This window comes from Buteo buteo, chromosome 6, assembly GCF_964188355.1.
Source record: "Buteo buteo chromosome 6, bButBut1.hap1.1, whole genome shotgun sequence".
Lineage (NCBI taxonomy): Eukaryota > Metazoa > Chordata > Aves > Accipitriformes > Accipitridae > Buteo > Buteo buteo.
The window spans coordinates 13,349,030-13,374,113 of record NC_134176.1 but is presented as its reverse complement, the minus strand read 5'-3'; the positions used below and the strand labels follow the sequence as shown (position 1 = coordinate 13,374,113).

The 25,084-nt window shown below is 39.6% G+C and overlaps 1 long non-coding RNA gene across 1 annotated transcript in view; it reads right to left on the bottom strand.

The window, feature by feature from the left end:
* LOC142031934 (uncharacterized) overlaps positions 1 to 25,084 on the bottom strand; it is a 159,746-nt gene that overhangs the window by 114,380 nt on the left and 20,282 nt on the right. Inside the window, exon 2 of the long non-coding RNA XR_012650674.1 lies at positions 7,866 to 7,975. This is a non-coding gene — a long non-coding RNA (uncharacterized LOC142031934). The remainder of the gene's footprint in view (positions 1 to 7,865; positions 7,976 to 25,084) is intronic.

Genomic DNA, 25,084 nt, shown 5'->3' with positions numbered 1-25,084 from the left:
TTACCCCAAATCTAAACTGAAACCCAAGGGTAAGTTTAGGCGAGAGAAATATATGATAGAAGCAAGCAGGATGATATACCACTGCCGAACAGATGGTACAACCTGCTGTTACATAATCAATACAAATTGAACCAGAAACCGTGCTTAGCATGTGTACTCTTTCTGAATACAAACAAATCGCTTCCTGGGAATTTTCAGCCCTCCCATTCACAGAATCTAAGGCCTTGCAATTAGTCATGGAACTCTCTGTTCTACACCAATGAGGCTATTCCAGCACAGAGTCTCCCTGCCCATTCCACAGAGGAACTTGAGTTTTCTGTAGATCTCGTCACACCACATCTCATCTCATTATATGTGATTGGTTTAACATCCAAACCTTTCAGGTAGACTAGTGATTCCAATGCAGTGTTGTGTCAACACCGTGCTACCTGAATCCTAAAGAATGCTCTCTCCTTATCACTTCGATGTGCTGTACACACTGAATACCTCATTCAGTACTGGTTTGCATGTCCTGAACTAGGTGACTTAATCTAAAACATTTTAACCAGCAATTGACAGTGTGCATGTGCTGTTCCCATGGTCCAGCTGATGAGCAGAAACTGGCTGAACTACAGTGTTTAACCCTGTTCTACCCTGTGCCTACACCTTTAGCCAAAGTAAAGGAAGAGTTCATGTTTTAGTTCTTAAGAAGGCTTACATGAGCAAAACCACAACACCTGACACTTTCCAACTTCTGCATTGAATACTCAGTATAGCTAACTATATCTACAGATCAAATGTCATATTATTGATGAGATTCTACATTGCATGCGGCAGAAAGAGGCTGGATATGAGACCCCTGCCTCTCCTGTATCCTTTAGTTCATGCTCAAATTCAGTGGCATAAGAAATTCTGCCCTTCCTACCAAAAGAAATTCCCCTTGGGCCTCAGAATAGACCCCTAAAATTCATTGCCATGTGTTGCTGCATTTGCCTCAGAAGTGGATATTTGTCACTAGGAAGCAAAGCACTTGCTATAAATACAATATGGTTTGTAAAATGCTTCAAGATCCTCAGTGGTAAGGGACAAGCTAGAGTAATGCAAGAGGATATTATTTTTATATCAATAAAACAATGACTCCACAATATAGTCACCTTGCTTCTTAAGCTGTCAGAAGAAAATAGAATAAAGGGGGGTGGGGCGTGGGGGGGATTTAAACATGCCCAAAATAACTGTAAACTAGATTTTAAATTCATTGAAATTCCCAGGAATTGTATCCTCAAAACAACGGCTTGTAAGAAGCATCATCACAATGTTTCCTCTGCTTATTTTTGTAAATAAAGAATTTTCTATGAAACATTTTAGCCTCTGTTAGTCTCAGTTCTTTCCTGAACTATCAACAGTGAATAATGCAGATATTTTAATACATGTTTTCTTTTCTCTGTAAATTTTTTTAAAGGAACATTAAATGAGCCCAAAAACCCAACCCCAATCTTCAGGGTTTGGTAAAAGTCATCCATGTTTTGCTGCCTAAAAGCATTTACAGATGAGGAGTAAAACTTACTGACTATGACAGATTTAGGTATCTGTCAAGGAGTGGGAGGGCAGGTGGGAGAAATCTATGAGTATGTGCTGCTGTCCTCAAGTGTTTCCTTGAAATCCACAGACTCCCAGTAGTGTTCCAGAACAAGATCAGTGAGCCAAATCTTAAACCTTCTCTTGCATATAGCGGATCTCACATCTAACTCCTGTGTAAGAATACATGTTTTGGAGATCTGAGAAGGGCATTTATGAAAATACAGCTGCACAGCAAGACCTTTGTTATATTCCCCAGGTTAAAATGACATAGAGGAAGAGCTCTATCACTGCACTTCAAATTCACTGGCAAAGAGAGAAGATACTGAACTATATTGCTCTCTGAGTATTTAGCTCAATTAAAGACTGCAAAATTTGGCTCAAGTAAACTATCTTCAAATTCCTGTCTCCTGCAGCTGGAACGCAGTGAAGCCACCAGAATGAAGACCAAGCTAAATATTTTAACTCAGCAAGATACATTCTGGTTTTGTGCTCCAAACTACATGGAAGTCTATATTATGAAATGGGATTATAGGATTAGAGCAGGTTTGCCTTCGGCATCTGGAAAGTGTGGCCGTTGGCTTCAGTATAGAATTTCCCCAGCTAACATAGGTCACGTGGGTCAGACCAATTTCCATGTCAGTGCAGGACCAGCATACACATGTAAATGCCGTATGGTTGCTGCTTGACTGTAAATGATCTAGTAATAGTTTATTACAATGTTGCCACTAACTTCTAGTGCCAGTTAATTTAACATTCAGTGTAATTTAATCAAAATCCTGGGTACCGTGTAATCTGTATTATAAGCAGAAATTGTCCTCTGTAGTGACTATTTCCAATTGCCTTGGATGGGGGCAAGGGAATAACTATGCTTACTAATGTCCTTTTCTTTTTAAAGGGAAGACAAACTAGAAAAGGAAATTCAAGGGTCTTGAAAGATATGAAGGCTCACCTATACAGAGAAGCTAATTTGGATTAAGGTAGAGTATGACTTTAAATGTAAATCTCCCCGATTAAACCCTGATGAGATAGCAACTTCTGGTATCATTTGTCTTGCACAGTCTTACCTAAGAATCTGTGCAGGAAATTAGTCCAGGATAGTCTATTAGGAGGAGCCACTCTGGAATAATTTCCTATGAGAAAATCCCTGGGACCCATTGTTCAAATGCTGTTAGGCTGTACACTGAAGTCCTTTTCTATACCTGACTGGGCTGTCACCTACATCAGTTGCTCAGTTCCACTGGACTCTGCTGCCCAAGGTCTACTACTGAAGGAGCAAAAGTGTGATGGAGGTTACCCTGAGCCGAGAGTCACACTAACATTTTCATCTAGCAGTGCTGTCTTTACAGTTCATAGCTTAACTTCATCCACAGGGGTTAATTGATTCCTAGAAGATATTCAAGTCAAAGAATTAACCACTTTCTCACATGTCAATGAGATGCAATCAACATGTCAGTGGGAGAAATTGTGTAATACCTAACATTCTGAGCAGGGATTGCTCCTGTCCAGCAAGCGGCCTTTGGCCCATGCTATAAATCAGTGCAAGCAGTGAAAACCCTAGAAAACCTTGGCCTCCCTAGAAGAAACAGAAGATTTAATCTTGTCCTTAGACATTTGGGTGATGAAAATACAATCCCTTTCTCTTTTGAAATGTATAAAGCTGTTCAGAGAAGGCAATAAACCACTTGTATTATGTCATGTACTGAAAGTAACACCTGATAGTCTGTTAAAAGTACATAGAACAAATGAAATCAGACAAGTCTGATTTCTGTCAGGTTCCTTTTAAATCCTCTAGTCCTGCCACTTGCTCATCTTATGGGCTTCAAAAAATTATTTTAAGTTAATCAGTCTCCAATTAATATTAGGCCCATTTCCACTCAGAAACCTTGTAGGATTTTCCAGCTTGTTCAAATACGCTCCAAACCATCCACATTACAACAGAAGAAGTAAATAGCTCATCAGCTAAAGAACAATGACTTTGTCACCAAATCTTCTCATTACATTTTTGCTATCAGCCACCATATAGATTAATTTTATTTTTTTTTACTATAAATCCAGCTACAATAAACAAAAGTGCCCTTGTCTGGGGCACTAAAGATGTGAACATAAATATTCCATAACAATTAGAATTTTATGGAAACTATTACAGGGTAGAATAAAACTGTATGTTTGAATGAATCCCTACCAAGGCACTTTTGTTCCCCAAGTGGACAGGTAAAATTTAAAATAACAGCATTCAGAATTCAAAGACAAAACTGAAATCTCAGTGCAGTTTTTTAAATACTTTTGCTACTGATTCCTAGTTCCATGCACCATTTTTAAGCATCTTTCCATTGGTAGTGCATAAGAACAGCACTTCTCTGAATATTTTAAGTAATCTGATTAGTGAATTTTAGTTTATTTGTACATCATGAACTGAGTCTTGCCAATGTGAAGGTATAAACATTAAGAATTCACTGTTTTCTTCCCGCAAAAGTCTCCCTCTATCCCTTTTTCCTTTTCATTAAGGCTGAAACAGATCTTCCAACAACAAAAGCACAAGTCTCCGCAATTTGAAATAAAGCAGTAACTGTATTCAGTTGTACCAGTACCAAATTCTTGTCCTCTGTGGACTACACGCTATCCAGCATCATACAACTGTAAAAACATAATTATGATGAGCTAGTTGTATCAGATCTTCTACATTTCATTAGCTATAGCAGTTCATTTTGTAATACCTGTGTTATTGCCATACCTGGACACTGCTGCCATCTGTGCTATTGATTTCTTTTAGAAAGCAACCCACTCTTGATTTAAAGATGGAAAATGCACCACAAATCTAGGTAAATTGCTCCTTCACTATTAATTACCATTGACATTAGCACTCTAGGCTGTTTGTCTACTGAACAGAGGAAATAACACCTTTAATAAACACAGGTAAATCCACAAAGCTCAGTTGTCAGAGACCTATGTTTTAGAAACTCTAAGATCGCTTTGTGTATGTTAGTTCAACCCTTTCCAACTTCACTGTGAAAATAATGATTATAGGATTGGACACAGTGTTTCACTAGTGGTCTCCCTGATGCCACATCCAAAGGTAATATCATCTTCTTACTTCACTTGATAAACCCCTTTACATTTATCCAAGCATCATTTTTAGCCCTTTCAGTAACACCACTACAGGGGATGCTCATGTTCAATTAGTTATATACTTTTTATTCTGACTATTATTCAAGAGTATTTAATACAGAGTTCTATCTTCTAAGCAAGCAACATTTGTTGTATTTAGATATATGACCCTTAGTTTACCTATATTGATCTATATTGTTCAGAGGGGTGCATTTATAAAGCCTTAGGGTTGTGCATATAAGTAAACTATCTCCATTATCACCACAGCTCCTCATACTAATGGCAGCACAATGTGACCAGATCCCTGCTCCACAGACCTGCACAATGGTTCAGCCAACATTTTAAAGACAGAATCTGGAGGAAAATCTAAGACAACTGTAATTATAAACCATATTTCCTGCTCTGCCCTTTTTTATTCCATCTGCAAATTCTACCAGCTGTAACATTATATTTTATTCCAAAGCGTTGATAAAGAAATTGAAAGCCAGGCTGCACTACAAATGCTCTCCTCAGGGAAGAATTCCATAATTCCTTTTTATGACATATCAGCTAACCAGTTTTTAATTCATACAATATGGACTGCACTGATTTTGCATAGTGCTAATCTTTTTTAAATCAGAATGCCATGTGAAACTCAGTCATGTGCCTCACAGAGGCCTGAGTACAGCATGGCAACCGTCAGTAAAATCTGCAATGTTATTCATTCACCCTGTCAATGGAAATCCATTCTGTGGGGCTGAATACTACAGAAATTCAAACTGTATTGCGACTTTCTCTTTCCAGCAAGCAGCAGCATACAGTGCGAAGAAGAGAGGAGCTCTGGACGTTCACTTCCACGCCATGCCCTCTGACCTGAGGGACCAGCCATAACACATTTCTTTGCCATACGGTAGCTCTTCTCACTTCTTCATGGCTACAGACAGTTGTTGTAACCCATCTGATTATTAAGTGTGCGGCTAGGCTGCAGTGGACTCTGTCGGGGGTCGCAGTGGATTAAGTTCGTGCTGTTTGCTGTCATGGCCATTTTTAGATCGTTGCGTCTGGTGGACACTGTATACCAGGAGCAGCAGCATCCTGCCTGATGATAGTATACTCTCAGAATACATTGAAGAAAGGTTCCATTACTTTACTACATACAAGCACTGTTGTTACCTTCCTAGGACTACTCAATAAATCTTAGCACTACCAGCACCACCTCAGTACCATCCTGCCTCTGTCCTGATTGCTTTTTTTTGGTTTTGTACTAACTAAAACCTCAGTAAGCCCATGGATTGCATAAATAATGCTTGCAAAAAATTACTTCCAATGTACATAAAAATGCATATAGGCTTGAAACTCCTTTTGAGCTTTGTGGTATCTGTCCACTTTTCTGTCTACTATCTATGAGAGAAAGGCAGGCACGAGAGCAGATATTGTTATGAAGGATTTATTTCCCAGACACACTTGTGCCAGCTTCTCTCCTGAACAACTGATATAGGTTTAATTTCTATAAAATACTAGCATTCACAACAGTGAAAATACAATAAGCTGCAGCTGCCTGCAATACTGCAGAGCAGACTCAGCAAGCACTTCGTCACACGAGACACATTAGTTCTGATTCTAAAAATTGGTTAAAGTCTGATGGCAATCTGTATCTCCCAATTAATTCAAGCAAGACCTGATATACTACAGAACTACTTGACCCATCTCTGCAAAATTATGCATGCTGAGTACTACAGATTGCATTTAATCCCTCTTTGAAGATCAGGAGACAAGAACACTACATATTCAAGGATGTGGACATAGCAATTGTTTCAAACCACTGCACCTCCAAGAATGGATTGGAAGCGTAGAGGATCATTTCATGGCATTCTAAAAGACCAGAAGATGTGGCCAAAGAGAAGGGATTCACTGCCTTTTCTTTTTTTTTTTTTTAAAAAAAAAAAACAGTTGAATACTGCAAGGTAAATATAGTCCTTAATCTAAGTCTATTGATAGGCGATCCCCAAGCCTTGACCAGGTAATTAATCTGTTCCTTCATCTGGCTGGTGGAGCAAAATATTTCATCAAAACTACATTTCTCTTCAATCATCTCATGTCTACAGCAGAAAGAAGCCATAAAAAGAAGAGGCCTCTTTGCAGAGGCTTGGAAGTTAAACCAGAATAACAAAAGATGGAAGTAAGAAGTAACAGATTTGTAATTTTCTTGCCAATGTTGAAATCAGCAAATCTGGTGGGATCCTCCATTGAGATAAAGCAGTTCCAGTCTCATCTTATTTAAGTTAGCATTAATGAGGAGTAATTTGACCACTTCCAATAAAAACACCTGAATATAATCAACAGGATCAAGGCAAATTGAGGGACAGGCAACATGCTAAATAATCTCTTACAACTGCTTTTAATTGGTTAAATTATTCAACTCTGGTACAGATAGACAATGTGGCTGTTATTATTGTTACAAAGATACAGTACATATCTCTAATCAATAATAAATGATGCTGGAAATCCTATTATATTACAGCAACAAAAAAGAGGCCTCTATTTTGAATGAAAATTAAGATTGTGTTTTGTGAATTCCATAATACCAGTACATTGGTGACAAGTTGATGTGTAGCAACTAGATTTAAATTCAAAAAAAGGGTGTAGGTAGCAGGACAATTAGTTTATGACTACCGTGTTATCTTAGAAAGGGAAAAGATAGCTCAGTGTTCAGCTCCACAAAGACAACAGCACTGCAGAGCACGTGCATTAGCAGAACGTTGGGTTCTCAGCAACCTAAGCAGCCTCAGCGGTGCAGTCTCTGTGTCTCCATATACAGCATTTGAATCACTCCCTTGGATTTAGGTACCTAGATTCTGCCTAAGTTTTTCTTTAGGCATCTAAGTGCTTTTTTGGATCTCACTCTAAATTCTTACTTATCATAGAACCTTTTCCAAAAACTCCATTAATTTCTCCTGCAATTACCAGAAGACCATGACATTATTTTACTAATCAACAAAATAAAGAAAGTATTAAATTGCTTTTCTGGTTTTAAATGAACTACAAAAGAACACACATCTGCAAAGTAAACCTAAAACATTGGGTTGTGTGATTAAACCACTTTATAATAAAATATATATGTAGTGACTTCTGACAGCCTACTGCTGCAGATCATAAAATCTATTGCTTAATTGTTATCAACAAATGTATAAATATACCTCATTAACCAGTTATTATGCACATACCTCACTTGTCGACACCAAGAAACAGAAACACTGCACAAAACTCCAAATCTTTGCAATGTCCTCCACACTACTGGGAGATTACTCAGCATCTGCATGAAAACACACTCCCTCTGCAAGAGAACACAGGATTAAATAAATACTGTATGATCTAGAAACACCAGGACATCTAATCCAGGCAAGTACAATGACTTTGTTGTGTTTTCTTGGGAAAGACAAATAGTCTCTTTCCTCCTTTCACAACTCCAGGATGGAGATAACCAGTATCATTTCACAGGCTGGTGTAATGGTCATAAAATGAAATAAAAATAGTAAGAACTGCATGCTAATTTTAAATAAACCTGCATGTTGGAACGAGAAGGAATCCATACACGTATGGTTTAATCAGGCCATTCTCACTTTCTCTTTACTACGTAAAATAAGAGAACTCAAAAGGAAGTTGCAACTCATCACCCTTACAGGAAGTATCTTTTCTTCGTCCTGGCAGACTTTTAGTATTCAAGTCGAAAGATGTGGGTTCTACTTTCATCTTCTTTTGATTTATGTAATGATCCTGTTTGTTTGTGTTGAGCCCAGATTCTTTATGAGCTCAGTATACTGTCAACAACAACAGGACTCTCAGCTGAGCTTTGTGGATGCCGATGCTGAGTTGCAATTGAATTTACATGGCGCTGAAGTTTTTCTCAACCACAGCCTTCAGATTCATGACCAAACTTAGGATGGAATTAGACCCCTGTTCTGTCCCAGAGCCATTCTTCTTCTACATGGTTTTTTAATTCACTTGAGGCTCCAAAGATAGTGTCCCATAGAAGGGATGGAGATTTCACTTCTCTCAACAGTAGAAAAAATGTACAACTGGGAGAGGATGTGACCCTTGGAAAAAGCATAGCTATAAAGACAATATCAGCCCATGTTTCTAACCTTTTCGAGAAAGCCAAAGAGGCATCTGAGCATGTCAAATCTAACCACAAAATTAAATATCTATGTTGGTATTTTGCACCAGCATTCTAACTAGAAGGATGCATAAAAGGTAAACTTGAAACAGAAAAAATTAAGGTCACATACAACTTCCGTAAAAAGTGTCCTCTTAGAGGAAAATATCCATTAACTCTTTATCTGTTGTGGCGCAGACTCACTTTTCAAGATAAGTCCTGTAAATGAAGAAAACATCTGAAAAAATACCACAAATCAGGGAATTGCATGAAGCAGTTCTTGAAAACATGCAATATTCAGGTACAGACCTCAGAAACTATGGCCATAACTAACTGCTAACATAGCTAAACTGTCGCTTGTACTAACTATAACAGAAGACTTTCAAAGACCCCTTTACTCTCAGAACACCTACAGTCCCATCAGGAGACTCTACCGGCATTCTAAATAAAATTACCATTGTAATTTAACCTAGTGATAAACTCATGGCAAACTCTACTGTGATGGTATTAATGGCTGTGGCTACATTTGTCAAAGGAGGAACCCAAAATACTTTTAAGAGCTTTTAAGGTGCAATATAGAATAGAATCACAAAATCCTAGAATGGTTTGGGTTGGAACGGACCTTAAAGACCACCTAGTTCCAACCCCACTGCTGTGGGCAGGGACACCTTCCACTAGACCAGGTTGCTCAAAGCCCCATCCAACCTGGCCTTGCACACTCCAGGGATGGGGCATCCACAACTTCCCTGGGCAACTTGTTCCAGTGCCTCACCACCCTCATAGTGAAGAATGGGTGTGGATTCCTTCTCATTCCAGCATGCAGGAAATCAGCAAATAGAGTTCTATGCTCTTCTAGATTGCGGCACCTGAATACAAAAAAGCTCGTTTTGCTTTTTTGCTAAAGAACGTTTCAAGCACAGGTTCAACCTATATATGTCTTTCTCTAAGTTGGGGGCCACCTCCCACAGAATTCAATAGCACCAAGAGCTTGACCTTCAAAATGAGAAGAAAGGTTTATTTCTTACATTACAAAATGCTTCAATTATCATAGGATGTTCATGTCCATGTGAAACCAAAGGTTTTATCTCCATTCCACATCCAGCTCTGGCATATCTCTAACATGCTGTGTTTACTCTCAGCTTCTAAAATGTATTACTTTTTAAGATGAGGGGTGTGGGGGAAGCAGATAAACAGGGCAGGCCAGGCTAAATTAAGATCACAAAACCATGCCACATTTTCAGCAACCAGCTATCTATTAAACAGGATTTCAAACGTCCTTTGGATTCCTTAATAAATGAAATCCCAAGAGCTTTCTGTGTAAGATGATAGCCAACTTCCCTTTTTTTTAATGATTTTTCAGAAAGGGCACAAACTGATTCCTTGGACAGATAGTGCTTTTTATCTACAGGGACTTTGTAAACAAATTGATCCAGATGTTTTGCTTTAGAACTCTCCAGACATAGTAAATTATTCCTTACAACATCAACACTTCATTTCCTCTATTTGCAACTAACATCTCAAAACAGACCATTTTTCAAAAGACAAATAATTGAAATGTTGTATTAGCATTAACAGGATCATTTGGACACTTTCTTAAATAAAATCTGTCTTCTATATATGGATGCATTCAGTGCCATATAACAGTTTCCAGAAAGGATCAAGATCAAATATATTAAGAATGTGTTTGGAACCTTTTCCTAAGCCACTGAAAATTTATCAAAGAAATCTTAAGAATTTAATTTTTCCTTTCTTTTTTCCGCATTTATCTTTTAAAAAAACCCAGACATGTGGGATGGTCATGGATTCTAAAGTCTGCATTAAAAACTCAGACAACAACTAGTCTACCCATTAGGATGAAACTAAAGTGGGAAAAAGTAAGAAAGAGAGGGGATAGGCCTATGGACTAGGTAAAAGGACATTTAACAGTATTTGACAATACAGGCACACATACATTCAAAAATTAATGAAGAAGAAAGAAACCTGTTCCCTGTGTTTCTTAGTGGCAGGCCCAACAGGCCATTCTTCAGAAATGCATATATAGATTTTTTTAATTTAAATTTTTTAAAACCAGTAGTAAAAAGTGTTAATTTACTTTAAAGATATAAGGGACTTTCAGAAATAAGAACAAGACAAATATATTATCTGTAGAAAGAGCACTGACAAATATACCCCAGCTGAATATACCGTACCAAAACACATTTTAGCCAATTTCCCTAACTTTCTTTAGATGTTTTTCCTCCATTTTACAATGATGTGACCCGTTTCTCCATAGTGTTAAAGTAATCTTTCCTAATTACTGGCTTTCTGAAGGTCACATGCTGACAAATATAGCAAACAGCTTTCCATTCTGTGCTTCCTGAATTAGAATATTTGCTTTAAAATGAAATCATTGGTAGCTTTCCAGTTACTATAAGGACGGTGGGATCAACTGAGTACACAGCAACAGATTACAAAGCAGGTGGCTTGAGGCTAAATCTGAACAGTTTCCTCACATAGCTCTGTAAAGTGGGGTGCAGATAACTCCTAATGAGTGTTAAGGGCTGTCTGGTCACTTAGTTGTATACAAGGTCTAGACAGGTCAAGGTCTAAGGATCAGAGCTTCTAATTACATTCTATTAAATACTCATTAGTTGTAAAAGATGTCACCAGAAGACCCATCAGAGCTATATTGTCTAATTATTAAACAGTAGTGCCCTTATAAGACCCTCAGGACTTGAAAAATTATGATAAGATACTGAAAGAGAAAAAGAGACAGCCAAAAAAGAGGTGAATCTGAGGACACAGCTGAAAATCGAGGTCATTGTTCTATATCACATTCCCCATGTAAAAGAGGAATTTGAAACTCATCGTCTATTGAATCAGTCGGTATTTGGCAGCATCAATTGTAATGTTGAGTTAAACCATTTAGAAGGCAGATTTGGAGAGCCTTTCATTGCAAAATGAGCAAATAATGAAATACACTTATTTCATAACCTGTATTTGTTACAAACACAACTCACTGAGCTGTTGCTCATTCCCTAAAAGCTAATAAAAAGGAGAAATTAATATGACTAAAGCCAGCATTTTTTGATTTCCTTTAAATAAAAGCCTCGTATAAAAGCTCTTGTGGTTTGGTGATACTGTGCTGTTGCTGACTGGCAGGGCAGGATTTGGCGATGCAGCCCCCTGAAGATTGTTACACTGTTTTTTCCCCCAGTATTCATACTGGGAGAACACACCAAATCAGGCAGCTAAAAGGGGAGAACACCTGGTAGGCATGAATTCTGCAATGACATGTTTTGAACCAGCAACCCAAGTGGGTAGCAAAGAGAACAGGCTCAGGCTTTGGCTAATGAAGAGGGCCACCCACATGCATGCAGCCAAGAATGCTAGCACTCAACTGGGTCATAAGAAAAGGTAATGCTTACGTCTCGGGACAAAGAATGCTAGTATGCAGGGCTAAGGACTGATCTTGCCCAGCTGGGAGGATGATCTCAGGAGCCAGAAATATGGTCCCCAGGGTCAGGAGACAAATTCCTGAGGTTCCCTTTAAAGGCAGCACAGCAGTGCTGGAATAACTCCAAAGTACTCTGACATTTCCCTTCTTTTCTTTCTTCCTCTTTGAGCACCCCAAAACATGGCACTGTTCAGACCTCCTGGACCTATGAAACATTTTGGAGAATGAAAGGCTCCAGGTTTTATCATGAACTCTCTGGTGCTTCTCAGCCTCCTGACAGCCCTCGAATTACCTGGACTGCAGCCTTCCTTGCAATATCTTGGCTATGCTGCTCCCAGTCTGCCTGGAACCAATTAATGCATTAGCACAAAAAATGAAAAAGGAATTAATCATCCTTTTCTGAACCTCAAAAGATTCAAGTTTTGGACAGGCCTTTATGGAGATGGGGTAAGATCTGAACTGAGTTACCCCTTCCTAGCTGACAGAAAGTCTTGCTATTTATTTCCCTTCTTACCAGCTGGCACCCACATTAAGTTGTGGGGCTGCATGTATCAGGCTTACTTCCCTCACCTCTGTCCTCTATAGCACCCTGGTAGAAGCTCAAAAAGGGCACTACCCACACTCTCCCCTTTTCCGTCACAGGATGCAAACTGTCCAGTACAAGGTGGCAAGAACCCCCACTTTGTCATCTCAACTTTTGAGGGACCTTTTTGGCCCCAAATCTCAATATACTAATGCCAACAGGAACCCACAACCTTTTTTACCTCACTCATCATTTGATTACCTTCCTTCTGCCACCCAGGGGAATCTCAGAACCTCACAAACCTCTTCAGTTCCCTATAATCCTATCTATCCAGAAAAACACCTTTTTGTCCAATTCCCCTCCCCTGCCACAGTTAACCCACTCACACTCACGTCCCTCAGATGCGATGTAGTGCTTCATCCTCCATGGGACTCACAACCACCCCTCCTGCCCCGCCAACTCTCCACCAACATCTCCCACAGGCTCAGGGCATCCCTAAGCCCATACTAAGGCTGAAAGTGTCCTCAAACTCGGTCCGAGGATACCCTCACTCCTGACAAGCCTCTGCCTCCTCCCTTCTGTTTCTGGCCCTTGATAAGCAGAAACCGAGGCTGCAGGGACAGCCTTTAAGAGCAACTCATCAGCAGTGCACCAAACGCTGCCTTTGCTCTACAGAATCAATCCGCAGATGCCCCCCTCAGGGCCAGCACCGTTTAATAAACTCACTCTGTGCCCATGGCAAGCAGATGGCAACACAGGCACAGCAGGATGGGATTCAGTCACACCTGGTGCCAGGAAGAGGTAGCTCAGCCTCGAGCAGCTCAGCCACTCTGCAGGACTCCATGCCCTGCAAGGCCAGAGCTACCAGATGGCCCCGATCCCAACTACACCTTCTTCTCATTTTTTGTCCCTTTACCAGATTTCCACTTCTGCCCCCAAACACTCCTGTATTTCTTTTTTTACCCTTAAAAACACAAGGGCTGGCTTTTCAAAATGCCAATTAAGCAAGAACAGAGGGGAAATGACACATCAGGAGTAAAATGGAGCGCTCAATCCTCTGGCTCACTAATTAGGATTTATGTACTGGAAAAATCCAATTCCTGGCACCGGTGAGTTAATAAAGAAATGAAAAAATGTCTGGAAAATTGGAAAAACTGGTATAATTGTCTAAGAAAACTAGCACATCTGGTCATTTCCCCACACATTGTTATTAGCACCACAATTATTTCAGCAGGAGGCGAGCTGGGAAGAAGTAATACAGGACCAATGAAGAAAAGCAGTAGCAGGATAATCTACCATTCAGACACTGACTCCTGAGAGAAAGCAGACCTGCCGCTAAACAGGCAAGTCGCCTTTAACATTCACTTCTTTAAACTGTGATTTATAATGTTTAAACTGGAGATAATTATTTCCACTAGGGGTATCAGAACTACAAAATTACCCAGTTCCTTCTGTGCAGCCATTGACATTGGTACATAAATTGCTAATATTCTGATATTTACACGCTTTTTCTAGTGGTAGGAAGACAAATACGAGGTGCAAAGCAAGAGAAAACAGATCTCCAGACAGCAATTCATACAGCATGCATGTGTATATAAAGAGCATTCACTTGCATGCTTTTGAGACTCAAACGCTCACCATAAAGATTTCCCAGAGCGTACCAGTGAATCTGGTAAGCTACTTGTCCTTCTTTCATAATTGTTTTTATGAGGAAGGCAAGAAAAAAAAATATCCCAGGAAGAATGCCAGTAACAGTTGCGCTTTGTTGATTCTCCTTTGAGTTTTTTGCTTTTATATTTTTGCGTGGTGATATTTCATGATATGAACATTTTGACAGTTTAATGGGGTTCTCTTGCTTCTTCTGCAGCGTAATCCTTCAGGAATCTTACACAGAATGAGCCTTTTGCTAAGATATCGATTACTAAGACCTTTTTCTTTTTTAAAATGTGCATAAAAATTATTAGCCATGCTTCACAAGTAAAGTATGTTAATTTGCATTGTAGCTAAATTGGACAAGATCCAGTAAGAGATTTAGATACTTCAGTGCTAGGCAGTATAACACCTATCTTTCAGTACCTCAGATGCCACAGGAAAATTCAAAAAGGGAATGGAGTGCCAGGCGCTCTGTTCAATTCACAGGATAAGTTAGTGCCTCAGAATTTAATCCAAAGCAGCCAACACACCATGCAAGCACCTGATGGCAACACATTCAGGAGGCAATCACCTAGATAGAACTGGCCACAGGCGAATGTTAAGAAGAGTATGCCTTAAATCTTGCTCATTCGGGGAGGCAGGTTGATTTACATGGTGTCTGGAGCCCAGACGCCTCTACTCATGTTACATATCTGTCTCTGGGAGGAAAAAAACAAAAACAAAAACAAAAACAAAAACAAAAACAAAAAAAAAAAAACAAAAAAAACAAAAAAACCAAAAACAAACAAACAAACAAAAAACAAAACAAAACAAAACAAAAAAAACCAAACATGGTTCACACTTTTCTATTAAAGGTTGGGAAAGCAGATGGATTCTTGTCCTCATATAATCACCCAGTGGTTGCCCAGGCAGTAAAGGATGTCATTTCTTCCCTTAGCTCAAGGGAGCTCAAAGTGACATCTCCAAAGAAAGTTTCCTGCTTATGAGTATGCTCAGTGCCTCAAGCACAGTCAAGAAGCTCTGGGCCCAAAACAGACATCAAAACCAGAAGCACAGCAAGGTCAGTGGGTAGCTTACATGAAAGTAAGGAGACATCCCTTTTTCCCCTTCTACCGGGATTTTTTCTGTACTGTATCAAGCAGCAATTTCATGCAAAATACACAATATATCCTGGGAGCAGAGAGCAGAAACACAGGTCTCTGTGTAATCTGAGTGTCCAAGGAGTCCTTTCTCCTCACTTGCATGCTCTTCCTCTGACAAAGTGAATAGTCAACAACTGCTTACACAGTGGCAAAGCCTCATGGAGTAAGATGAAGAATGCTCTGCCACACAAACCAAGACTAGTTTCAGCCTAGGGGCTGGGCATAACTTAGTCAGTGGAAGATGAAGGACTTCATCCCATTAGATAGAGAGAACTGAACCTTTCTCACTCTTCCTGCTCAAGTATCTCAACCAGCAGGCTGGATGGAACCCCTTGCGGTGGCTTTTAGAAATAAATCAGCAGCTGCCACTCCATTGTTTTGTGAAATGACTGAATCTCTCAGCATGTGAACACCCCTAACAGATAAAGTCCATCCTGAAATTCACAAACCTGCCAGCTTTGCCTTTTCCCACACTGATGTATCATCTACCTCTTTAAATTAAACTTCTTCTTACATGTCTTCTGACATTACTCAAACACCAATTACTTTATTTCAAAATATGCTGCTTCAACACGTTCGTTTTCATCTCTTGAAATCAGCAAAGCATCCTTCCTTATCCCAAAGAAGTGGTCAATGAAACCCAACCATATTCATCTCAACCACATCAAAATTTCAAAGTGAAGCATACCAAAGAGACACAGGGGAAGGGAAGAAAGGAAGGAACTTGGACTAATGAACCTGCTGCGCTTCAACTTGGAATGCAAAAGAGCTTCTCAGCAAGTCCATACAAAACATATTAACTTGCTGTTTACAGTTACAAGATATTATGTTCTCATGCACACACAGAACTGATCTATTTTTTTTATTTTCTATACCTGTATGTGAAGACATAAACACAGGAATGCTCTGTTCCTAGATCCCTTTCAGGTCAGTATGTGATTTAGATACTGAGTTGCTTTGCATTGTCCATATTAAGGTGCATGTACAAAGCACAACACTAAGGCTCCTGGGGAATGTGTAGACAAAACAGTCAGTGACCGTTGATTCCTGGATGGTGGTGAGTCAAAGTTGGATGGCAGAAGCCCCCTGTTATTACTGCTCCTTTCTACCCACCTTGTCTTTAAATCAATGACTGCCCACAGCAGCAGAGATGATCAAATTGTCCATGAAGCAGCTCCTCAACTGTAACTATCTACAGCCTGGCATGTTCAGGTACCTGGAAATTTCTGAGCACTTGCTTTGCCAATGACCTTTGGCTCCTCACCAGAAGCTACCTATGCCCTTTAACCATTCCTGACAGATGGGCAGCAACTTCCATGACAAAAGTAGAGCACGGGGGTCAGCTGGAGATGTCTATCATTTGAACATCTCAGTTTAAAACATCTGTGTTCATAAATCAAAGCCCATGAAATGTAGGAAACTCCAGTTTCAGCTGGGGGCAGAGGGGAGGAAAGAGTTCAAGGTCTCTTTTGACTTGGACAATTCTTACCTAAATCCTACTTTAGGAACCTCAGCCCTTTTCTTATAGTATATAGTTCATTTTAATTACAATGGATTTGATTTTTTTAATCTTAATAAAGATCATGAAACCATATAGCAGCATTTACCTTAATGTCTGCAGTGCTTATAATTAACCTTTGGTCTCAGACATAATGCAGTGAGTTTTGGGGTCCTGAGGCATTAATTACATCATAGTTATGCTCAATTAGTTTGAAATTAGGATCTTTGAGACACATGTACTAAAGACCCATGCCATTAGAGAGTATCCATACAGTAGAATCGCCACATTTTATGAGGGATCATTTTGTTGTTTGGCCTCCAGTGGTGACTGCTGCCCCATTCAGCGTTTACAGATTCTCATCAGCTCATACTGAAAACCCAGCACTGTCAATAGTAAAAAATGCACTCTGCCCTGCATTACCCCTCCTACCATGCCCACTCTCATCCACAACTGATTATCAACCAAGATTTCCAAAACTGATCCTTGATATATTCTTCCTCGGAGGTGCAACTGAAAATACCTTTTTCTATTTTCCATCCCTTTGGTAACCTGCAAAAAGGAGATGCTTTACAGGGACAAGATACTGGTATCTTGTTTATTTGTATCACTAAAATCAAACCAGATTACCTAATGGACACCATTTTAAATCATCAGATTTGCTTTTCCCCATTAATATAATTTGTTTACTCTGCATACTTCAGGTGCCAACAAAGGCTAATAGGGCTGTATCACCCTCACACACTAACAGAATAAAATACCACTTCTCTGACACACAGGAAGAGTAATTTGTGAAGAATTTTACATCTTTGTATCTCAGTGCACTTTGACAAAAAACAGTGTAAGTGTTCTCATCCATACTTTACCTAATGAGGAACTGAAGTACAAAAGGGTCACAGGATGTGTTACATGCAGAGCTGGAAGCACAAAGAACAGCTCCTCTCTAAATATTAGCCCTCCTTGTATGTTTTTATTTCCCCTTACTTTTCTCCTTTTGTATTAGAAAGTCTGCCGTCAATGACTCTCATGATTGACCACATGATATTACAAAAGTCAAGAGAGTGAAAACTAAGCAACTGGGGAAAAGAAACTGCAAAGTGAGACTATTCTAAAGTCTTTGTTTCTTTTTTGTTTTAAATTACTCTCTATTTTCAGCAACTAACACAGGCTTTGATTAAGATTTTCTTTGTTAAAGAATCAACATTTTCACTCCTGCTGTTCTGTTGAGAAAGAAATCAATACCTATCCTCTGAGATATCCAGGAAATCACCGGGAAAATCATAACTGAGCAGACTTGGCATTTCTTAAATTTCTAAGTAAAAGTCAACAGGAAAAAAAATCATTCAACATTCTTTATAGAACATAAAGCAGCAAAAAAGACTTTTGCCAAAGCTTGAAAAAAAATCTTTCAAATCTTCCTAAAAAAAAAAAGGAGGGGGGGGATCATTAAGTTGGAATCCATGGAAAGAGAGTTGTTGTGCTTTGGGGTTTTTTTGGTTTGGACTATTTTTTTAAAGAGCTAAAAGAAATTTCAAGGCTTACACTTGCCTTGGAGCCTCATTGCCAATTTTTGTGGTTTTACAACCACAGACTCTTATTGCTCTTTCTTCCCCCCCCCCTTCTTTTTTTTTTTTTTTTTGAGACAGAGGGAGGAGTTGTTTGTTTGTTTTTCTAAAGTACTTCTCTCTTTCTCATTGTCGTGTATGATACCCACACACTAAACAAGGGAAACTAACACCAAAGGGCATGCAGAGAAACTGCCTATTCAAACCAAGTGACATTTTCCCTTCTTCATCACCATAGTCTAAAGGTTCTACCCGGCAGGACTGCTAAAGTGAGAGGGAGATTTCACCTCTCTCCCCAACCTGATACCCAAGTCCTGCGGGACCTTAACTCCTCCACCAGTTCCTTTTCTAGCCCATAAGCTAAGACAGCAGCTGTGCCTAGTATGAAGGAGTTAAAGCCAGTAGTCAAACTCAGCCTTTGGGCAGAGCATGCGCTGCCCAGTAGCAAAAGACTGAGCATTCATATGTTTCCAGTGCAGTTATGCCTGGGACAAGCCAGCCTCAAGTGTTTAGCCCTGTTTATCCCATGGAGCCCACAAAGAGCAGACAAGACAAACACAAGGGCCTACTTAGGAGGATTCCAACACATTGTGGTGATATGGACTGTGAAATAAGGGTGATATCTATGACCCTGAGGATATTTTGTGGGCTGCCACTGCAAGGCTGGCCAATTGACAAGTGATAGACTCTTCTTGGGCACCCATGCCAACACCCAATCTTGACTTAAGTATTGACTGTGGTCTTGCCTGCAGAGATTCTTCTCTAATATGTAGATGAAATGACCACATGCCTGTCCAGCCATGTTTTCTGCCATATCCAGTCTTGTTTTCCCCATATTACTGCTCCTGCATCATTGCCATGAAGGAATTCTACCCAAAATGCATATAGATGCACAAGACAAACAGGCTGAGGGCAAAAGATCGAGTATGGTTCCTTCCTCCTTTCATTTCACTTGCAGTCAGGCTAGTACTACAGGTATATGATGTCTACTATGAAGGAGAATATGTAAATTATCATTGTCATATTAGAAGTATTTTGTCCACTCTTGGCGGGTACTGAGTAAAACCAACGACTTTTCTGCCTATACAAGTCTTCTCTGGATCCAACTTGAAAAGTTTTACTATGAGGGCAGCCAAGGGAAAGCCAGGTTCTGACAGTGACACCGTGAGCTCCTTCATCTACTGTCCTGGGCAGCTTCAATATTTATGAGTTTTATTCTTATAAACCTCTATGAAGAAAGAGCAAAGGTTTGGGTTTTACTGATTGCTGCAGGCCCCTGCTAATTTGTCATACTGTGGTTTATGTTATGGTGGGGGGAAAGAGCACATCCTTTGCTGATTTTTATGCTTATGATTTTGTAACCTTGTTTGAAGTTTTAAATAAATAACAGCTTCTTAACAGTAGCTTGAAATAAACAGTGAGTTTGTCCCTGGCCTGTGTACAGTATTTCTTGGGTTTGGTGGTGAGTTTTGGCAAGGGGAGGGAGGTGAGAGCAAGATGTTTCCTCTGCCATTTTTCTTCTTGCACGCTGCTAGAAAATCTAGTCTTATATGCCCAACATCCCCAAGGTTGCAGAGACTACTCCTTTCTATTTCCTGATCATCTCAATGGACCCAAAGCAAGTAAGAGGGGAGACAGACCTAAAAAATAAGGCTTTAGAGATATATCTACTTCAGTCATGAGACCTACCTGGACTCATTGCCTGCAATCTCTTTGGACTAAGGACTTCCAAGACATCTGTCCTTCCCAAAGGCCAGGATAGGGACAATGTGATTCCATACCACCTTGTGTGGATTGCCTGGGGTTCAGACTTGCCTGATGCAGTCTGCACTGTTCTTGCAGGCAATATACCGCAAGCGAAAATCTGAGTTGTTGCTGGTTTCTAGTGACTAATTTTTGATAACACTAATAAAGCATTTTACAGTTTGTTGGGGCTTCTTTCCTAACTGTTCAACTCTTTCCAGTTTAAAGTAAATTCTAACACTTTCCACCACAGGAGGCATTCAGGCTAATTCAACTGATGTTCACTACAACACAAACTGATAACCAGCAGGGTGGTTAGTTGCCCTCTGTATTGTAAGGACTACTCATGCTTTTCATAGCTAACTCAAGGTGGGAATATCAGAAGAGCAGTTTGCAAAGAATTCGTTGGTTTAAGACTTGTTTACTTCTTAAGCCCATGAAAAATTCATTGCTCTAATAAAAACAGAGTGAAAATAAATAAAATGAGCTTTAAATTAAAGGAGCTTAAGTTTTACAAGTCTGTTAGAAACCAGAAAAGACACAAAGGCTTTGCAAGTCATAGAATCATAGATTCATAGAATCACAAAATCACAGAATCATAGAATGGTTTGGGTTGGAAGGGACCTCAAAGATCATCTAGTTCCAACCCCCCTGCCATGGGCAGGGACACCTTCCACTAGACCAGGTTGCTCAAAGCCCCATCCAACCTGGCCTTGAACACTTCCAGGGATGGGGCATCCACAACTTCTCTGGGCAACCTTTTTCAGTGCCTCACCACCCTCACAGTGAAGAACTTCCTCCTTACAACTAATCTAAATCTACCCTCTTTCAGTTTAAAGCCATTACCCTTTGTCATATCACTACATGCCCTTGTAAAAGGAAGTCCCTCTCTGACTTTCTTGTAGGCTGCCTTCAGTTACTGGAAAGCTGCTATAAGGTCTCCTCGGAGCCTTCTTTTCTCCAGGCTGAACAACCCCAACTCCCTCAACCTGTCTTCATAGCAGAGGTGCTCCAGTCCTAAGGAAAGGGTGTTTTTCTTTTGTATTTTACAGTATTTTTAAAGCTTCTTGAATATAAGCAATCTGTTTTACTCTCCAACATTATACTCTCTGTTCCACAGTTTGGAAAAACAAATTCCCCTTTTAGCCATTGCTTTTCCTGACCACGGGAAAATACAAACAGTGAATTTAAGCTTCATATTCCTGAAGAGGAATACATGTTGTTATGATCGTAAGTATGCTACTGCTTGAGAGCTTGACTATGCATTTTATGACTGCATGTGGAAACAGTGACATTCTTATGAATTTTCCCCTAAAAAGGGATTTACTAAAAGTAAAAGGGGTGGACTTGCAGCAGTTTACCCAAAACATAAGTTCATTATCACAGCACTGAAAAGCTATAAATAGACATTTCAGAAGAGAAAAATACGAACCATACTCTCCCCATTTCTGCCTTCCGTCATCACCCATTTCTGTCTTCTGTAACATCTAGCCATCTGTATTCAAGTTTCTGTTTTGCTCACTCTTTTCAGAAAACCAACCTCTCAACTTATCAGCCTTTCTAGCTTATGTTTTCTGTCTTTTATTTCTTCATCTCAGCCTCCTTTGGCCATGCCTTCTGTTCTCAGTATCTCACCTCCACATTTCTTGTGAAACTGCCTTTGCATTTCAGGCTCCTGAGTCAGTTTTCTCTTAACACTAGAGAGGTTTTATGCCCAGGTAAGCATTTGGCTGGGTGGTGCAAAACCACTAAACCTGGGCATGGAAGCATCTATTATTTATAAAAACACCAAGTTCATCTGCAGGTAACATTCCTGTTATAAAGTCCTGGAGTTTTGTTCTGCAACAGGGAATGAGAAAACACGGAGTGAAATTGTCATCTCATATATTTAAGACTGGGACATTTTTCTGGGTTCACTGAAGTGTAGCCTGATCTTGCAGCTTACCTTTGTTCTTTTTATGGCACACATTTTTCATCAGCTAGTGGTCCCCAATCATGCTAAGGATTATCTAACCCTAATTATACTCTGTTTTTCTTATATTTTGAATACTTAGCTACATTTTTTTGCAGGATTTCTCCAGCAGCTCCTGCTGCAGCTGTGAGTAATCCCACTACATCTCTTTCCCAGATGTTCTATAATTTCAGATAGATGTGTCTCACAGAACCCACAACTCAATTGTCAGAGATTTTGTCAATGTGCTCCCACAGTCCTTTTATACCTTTTTTGATGTGTGATCTAAAACCTTAGTGCTGAAGATAGCCCCCATAATACAAGTGTTCAGTGACATACCTGTCTATGACCCCTCCAACAGAGGCTGAGGCAGCAGATGATTACTGGCGTTTTCTCTAGGTTGATGGCTTCTGCAGGATACGTGCTCAGAATCAGTGAGGATTGGCACCCTGACATTTCCTAACATGCTGTGGCTATTCTAACCTTGCTTCACACTTAGGAACAATATTTAGGGATGAAGATTCCTGTGTGCTGGGCACTGTGGCAACATAAGCAAAACACATATCACTCTGCCCCAGGGAAATTACATTACAGGCATAGAAAGGGTGAGAAACAAATACCAAAGGCAACAACACAACACCAGGTGGTCCCACCTGTAGTGATCTACCACTAGTGATCTAGTTTCTGCCAAGGTTTCTTTTAGCTATCATCAAAAAAAGAGAGGTTTTAGTGTCTAGAGCAAGACTATAGTTTTGTTTAGTGGCTGGTTACAGGAAATTCTTTTCAGGCATTAGGAGCAGCAAAAAGGAAAACACAAAGGTAATTGCTTGAAATCAAAAACAAGAAATGAAGGTTGTCATTCCAACTGGAAGGCCAGCTTGGAGACAGCACCTGAACAGTGAGACAGAGGCTGAAGATACAAAAGGCCACAAAACCAACAAAAAGGAGTTTGCGTGTTTGGTAGGACAGATCCGGACGAATGTGGGTAGATGAGAATGGCTTATCTTAGAGAAGTTCTATAAAAAAGGCATCAAGATCTGAAAGTGATGACTTAGAAGAAAGTTTCTGCTGAATATGACTTTCCAGATCAAAAGGCCTGAACAGTAGGCAAGATGGTGATCAGGCAAGGAAGATATTGGGAAAGATTTGGGTGAGAAGTTAAACAGCTCGAGTTTGGTCATAGTAGACTTGTGCTGGTGGCTAATACCACTCAGGAATGGTTAGATGCAGACTAACATGTTCATTATCAGCTCTGGTAAAGGAAAATAGGTATGTTAATTGTCCGGAAAAAAATCAGAAGCTAAATTCAACAGTGCCTAAGGAATAGGTCCTTCTAATTTCAGTCTGTTAGTTTGTAAGACTCTTTTGTCTGCATTTAAAGTATATCACTTCTATTATTCTCACCATTGCAACTTTCATTTCATGACAACATCAACAGGAAATCAAAAAGATGAAGTCTGCTGAAAAGAATTGTCAGTGGACTCAGTAAGGGGGATTTTGCAAATGATAATCATGGCATAAACTGGCAGAGCTCCACTGATTCTAAGGGAAACCTGCCAAGCTGTGTCCAAGCATCAACTTCTTTCTGTTTCCAAATAAATGAAGTGTTTCTGACCCATAGGTTAACTCTGATCTTTGCAGTATTCATGAAGATGATTGATAACCTGGCTTTCTCTATGTCTAGATATGTATGATGAGTCACAGAAAGGTATTACAGATGATAAGTGGACAGCCGGATAGTAACTGGAGAAACCTGACAGTTCCAGAAGCTTTCAATGGCTTCTGTTTTTTTCTCTCTTCAAAATACCTGCCAGGATGTATGGTAGAGAACAGAAGCTACTTACAGTAATGGGCAAAGATGGTGAATCATCTGGGAAAAATCTGGGGTGTTTTTTTTCCTCTTCAACATATACAGCTTCAGAGTTCAAAAAGTGCTCCATATAAACAGAAGGGAAGCAATTACAGGATACTTGTTTCTGGTGTTGGTAACTCTCAAAAAAGCTGTGAAGCTAGTTTTGCTTGCAGTGTTGGCATTTTGAAGGTATTACCTTGTGAATGAACAATGGAACAAGGGGGAACAAAAAAAGAGAGATTCTTTTTTACCCATTGTATACTGAACAGAGAATCTGTTTCCCTTCAATTTACTTAAATAACAGAATTCTCCTACTCAGATAATCCAACTGAACAATGAGTTAACTGAAGAGTAAGTTTCATTCACCTCTCAGAATTAATGGCCTAGTCCAGAGCATATCATGCAGTGGTTTGAGTGGTTTGGAAGTAACATAGCTGAACTATATATTACTAGCCAAACCTGGATAGTTGTCAAAAGCATGTACCAAACAATAAGTATTGTAACAGGGTGCTTTGCAGGAATATATGAACAATGTGAATCTGATACTCCACAACCCTGCATGTTCTACAGTTGTCTACATCTGTGCAAAAAGAGTGCAAAATGTACAGATAAGATCACTTTGCACCGATGCCACTTACTATACAGAATGTAAAGCAGCAAAAAGCAAGCCTTCTGTCTCCCAGTCACCCAATGTTGATGACCAGTGGTGTTTACTCATAGACTGCTCTCCCTAAAACTTTAATATATTTGTAAGAGAACTATATGAAAAACACATTCCCTGATGGCATTATACTTTAAAAGGCTCAAAAACAAATAAATTAATTTAGTATGTTATGAAAGAATTAAACAATACCAACATATTTTTACTGTTCCCATGAGGACTACTTTTTTCTTATGGGCCTGCTCTTTGCCTCTTGCCAAAATTCA